The 4,648-nt window shown below is 32.1% G+C and overlaps 1 long non-coding RNA gene across 1 annotated transcript; it reads left to right on the top strand.

Moving 5' to 3' along the window:
• Nucleotides 1-200: 200 nt before the first annotated feature.
• LOC110804194 (uncharacterized) lies at nucleotides 201-4,095 on the top strand. The gene is made up of 2 exons (XR_008927824.1): nucleotides 201-919; nucleotides 3,758-4,095. It is a non-coding gene; the product is annotated as an uncharacterized lncRNA (long non-coding RNA).
• The last annotated feature ends 553 nt before the right edge of the window (nucleotides 4,096-4,648 follow it).

Here is a 4,648-nt window from a genome sequence, read left to right as displayed (position 1 = left end):
AATTAGTGACAAATTATTTTCGTTAATTGATTCTCTTTAAATAAACATTTTCTAAATCAAATCGTTAGAGAATTTATTCATTTGATTAAAGTTAATTATATTTAAGCTTTGAAATCTTTTTTTTTGGAGTAAAATGACTTTTGTAAATGTGTGACCTCTTTTCTACATTTACATTTGACAAATTCCCTAACCTAGAAATGTCAAACGCATACTCTTTTGCCATGTAGTCATTTTGCTCTAGAAGCTTGTTCTTTGTGCTTAAGAAATCAAAACCCATGAAGCCCATTTTCTATTAATTTCTCCTCTCTCACTCACCCGACTGCCTCCGTTCACCTTCGCCTTCCTCCTCTACCGACGCTATTGCTCCATCACCACCGGCAATCCACACCATATTCTCTTCCATTTTCCGGCGTGATACTCTAGTTTTCGTGTGGTGTTTCCTTGTTGAAATTCCTCCCATATCCCCTATGCTAGCTCGAGTCTGTTGCCGCCGCCAACGGTGGCCATGGCTGCCATCCTTTCTTCCTCTTATTACATCTCCAATTGGTGAATTCTACAAATCCCCTCTATTAGTTATATGAAATTGAACTGAATTTAAAAACCCCCAAATTGAAGAAAACCCTAACTTTCTCTTCTTTGGTTTTCTCTCCCTCCTCTTGTTCGGTGCACTGCTTCCTCCGCTGGAGCCGTGCTGTGGTGGTGATGATGTCCACCTTGTACGTTGTGTTTGTTAGTTGTCCTGATGTTTTTTCTCTTCTTTCTCTTCCCCTGCTCTCCTATGTCATCTCTCTCTGACTCTCTGTCGGGCTCGCCCACCACTGCGGCGGTGCGACGTAGCTGCTATTGCTGCTGCTTCACCTTGTTGTTGTTGATGTGGAAGCTCATATTGCTAATTCTCTGCCTTCTATGTTCCTTAAGGGTATAACTCAACCCAATCTTTATTCTATCTGTTTTTCAGTTTATCCATTTCCATTGCAAAAATGATGAGAGTTTAATTTGTTATTGATTGTTTGTTTGATTTTATAGAAATGATTTTTTTTTTTGATATTGAATTAAACAGGTTTTGATAATGTAATTGAGTAATTCAGATTTTTGTTTCGAGAAAGTTTTTGAATGGCTATGTAATTAAGATTTTCAATTTGATAATTTAATCGATTAATATTCATTAATTATATAAATTTAATTGTTGAATTTATGTTTTCAATCACGAATTATGATTAGAAAATCCAATACGTTTTTTTAAAAAATAAAATACGTGCCATGTTAGTTCTAAATTAAGTTTTTTTTTCCGAAAATCAATTAAGATTTCATAAAAGAGTTCATTAAGTTCTAGTTCGATTAGAGTGAGTAAATATTAATTTAAGTCTTTCTTGTTGAGGTGAATTGATGGAGAATGGTTTAAGAAGATTTGAGTCATGAAGTTAAGCGAAGAATGATGATCGAATATGTAGCTTTGGTGTTTATGCATTAGGATTGAAGGTACACATTGTCCAACCTTCTTCAATGTTTGAAATTATATTTTGTATTTAAATATTGTGTATATGTATGTATATATGTATGGATTTTAAATTGTGCTTTGCAAATGGAATTGTATTTTGCAAATTGATTTGTGTTTGCAAATTGAATTATGGCTTTGCCAATTTAATTGTGCTTTGCAAATTGGGTTATAATGTTTATTTTAGAACCATGATTCTTATGAATGAATGTTTGTGTCAATTGGGAATTCGAGTGAGAGATGGTTTGAGTCGAGAGATTGTGCGATTAGAAATTGAGTTCATCAAGGGTTCTTGAGGTTGAACTTGAGAGTAAATTAGTGTCATGGTTAATCACGAGGTATGTGAATGAGTCAAAAGGTTAAGGGAGTCCTAAAAGAGTTAATCATAAATTGAATACGTTAATGATTAAGCATAGGTGCTTGCGTAATAGAAGTAGTCATACTCGAGTCTCTAAAGGAGCTAAGGTCTTGATGCTAAATTAAGAGATCCTAAAATAAGATTAAGTGAAGTCAAAGAAGTAACTTTAATCAATTCTAAGATGTTCTATTTTCAAATAGGTTTATATTTTCATTCAACCGGGTCACATTTACTTGAGTTTCTTAAGACGCATGTTTTTTTTCTTAATCAAGGGTTTATAATCATGCCTAACAAGCCATATTTATTTTGGAATTTCCTAAAAGTCTCATGTTTTTTTTTCTTAAATCTATGAATTATGGAACTTAAACTAGATGTGAACAATATTAAAAGTGTTTAATAAACTTAAGAGTTGGAACTATTATACTAAAGATGTTTTTTTTTTCATTTGCTTTGAGTTCTTCAAATGACAATAATTGCAAATAAAGAAATTTTCAACAAGCTAGTTTTAAAAGGAGTTTATTATAAAGAGTAAACGACGTACTTTGAAATTAATAATCAAGTTTTCCTGTTTCATAACTTATGCGTTTGAAATACAACTAATAAGTATTTCTATGAATATTAATGTTAATTTTAATCATTTAAGTTTAACGTAAATATTTATAAAACATATTTCAGGCACATTAAGCTTACATAGTTAAATCTAACATTTAATATTTATATTAAATCACATAACGAGCCTAGTTAATATTTCGTTAGAGTCTCAAATGGGACTATGTTAAAGGAAGTCACTTATGAGAGGTCAATTTATGAGATAGTAGTTTAAGAAGTTAAGTCAATGGAATAAATTGAAGAAGAATGTCTATGTAAGAATAAAGTGTCAACAAGTCTCGAGATGATAATTAGTTGTAAGAATTGTTTGAGTAAGAATCCGAGTTAAATTATATTGAGTTAGAAATTAATACATGATTGAAGGATTGGATATGAAATCTGAGAATGAATTTGTATAAATTGGTAGCAAAGTGTTTTCCGTAGGGAAAAATAGTCGTGTATGTGTTGCGTGGTGCTCGCATGCATCAGTGATGAACAAAATTTATATCGAGCGTGGTGCTAATTTATATCAGGGCGTGGTGCCCTTAGGACGCGTCCTGTAAGTCTTGCAAGCATATGGTAAATCGGAGGGCGACAGCCCCCATCACAGTTGGTCGTGGTGACCCCTCTCTATTCGTGTTCACTTTCCCCAACTGTAAAATTATTATGTTGAGGTTGAATTGTATATTTTACATAGTGGAATAAAGTTGGTCTGTCAAGTTGGTCTCAAGAACGATTGGTCTAATATTGTTGAATCATATATTCTTTTAGCAAGTAAAGCAGAGTTATATGACTGGTAATGTTGTGCAATGAGTTTCACGTTAAATTATAAATATATTTTATGAGTTTTACATGGTGGCATAGTTTATGAATTGGCAAAAAAATATTCACGTTTGGAGGTATACTTGGCTATCGTTACGAGAAAATATCGGCTTAAGTTATGATTCGAAATGATAAGGAGTGTGAAAATAGCTGAATGAGTTATAGGTTGTGTGTCTAATCACGTTTGAGGTGATTGCAAAGTTTGACAATTTTGTGAGATGTTAATTAAGGTAATGAGTTATCTATGGTAAATTGGTTGCATTGTTTCTCTTTTACAAAGAACAAAGCTGTTTGAATCATACGAACTTCATGAAATAATGCTTTTTTATCAAATATTGTTTTCTAAATGATTTGAATTGATGAAGTGTTCTTCAAAGCAAAACATAAAAACTAAAACTATTTTGAGCCACCTATCAAACGTATTTAAGGTTGATATGTGTACTTAGATAAATTTCCACTGATTTTGTTTTATGAACCTGTCCTGGTGGGGGCAGAGTTAAGATGTGTTTTGCAGGTGGCACAGTTCGAGTCTTAATTCTGGTTGAAGGTGCGTAGATTCATTCAAAGGTCTTATATGTTTCGAGGCAGGATTACGAATTCTCCAAGGTGTAATTAGGTCATTCCAGAGTTTATCGTTGGTTGTATTATTTGTTATAAGAGCTTTTAGTTTATAATTTATGAATTTTGATCCCTTGTTTGAGTTTGTAATTAAGTTAAGTACTGTTTTAAGTTAAGTTCGTTTAATTAAGGTTTAAGTGAATTAAGTAAGCAACTCGTTAAGTGCGGGCTATTACAATTATTATTATTATTATTATTATTATTATTATTATTATTATTATTATTATTATTATTATTATTATTATTATTAGTGGGCAGCCGAGATACAATCTGGGCCCCCACTCCTCTGGCTATAGCAAAACCTATCCTGGTGAAAATATGAGCAGCAACACGAGCCCCAATGTCCTGTGTCCTAGAAAACTTTTGAATCCGCTTCAGCAACGCAACATATGGCCAATGAAGTAATCCATGCATTTGGTCTCAAATACTAATTTCTTTACTAAATCATGACAAATTTTTATCAATCACTATTCACTACGAAGTATTATTATATTTGTATGTGTCTCGTACTAGAAGTAAGACCAGAGTCGTTTAAATTATCACTTGTTACAATGTGAAAATGTAACCCTTAGTTTACGTTAATTCTCATACCATAAACAAGTAAATTCTAGACCGTATACGCTTATTCCTTTAATTATATTTTAAAAATAAATAATGTTACATGATAATGATTAAAGACCAAATATAAAGTGAAATAACCTGATCAAAACTTGAAAACTGAAATATCCGATCTAACTCAAAATACTTGATCTATCCCGAAAAACTAA

The sequence above is a fragment of the Spinacia oleracea genome, chromosome 1 (genome assembly GCF_020520425.1).
Source record: "Spinacia oleracea cultivar Varoflay chromosome 1, BTI_SOV_V1, whole genome shotgun sequence".
Classification (NCBI taxonomy): Eukaryota; Viridiplantae; Streptophyta; class Magnoliopsida; order Caryophyllales; family Amaranthaceae; genus Spinacia; species Spinacia oleracea.
This window is presented reverse-complemented; position numbering and strand designations above follow the sequence as displayed.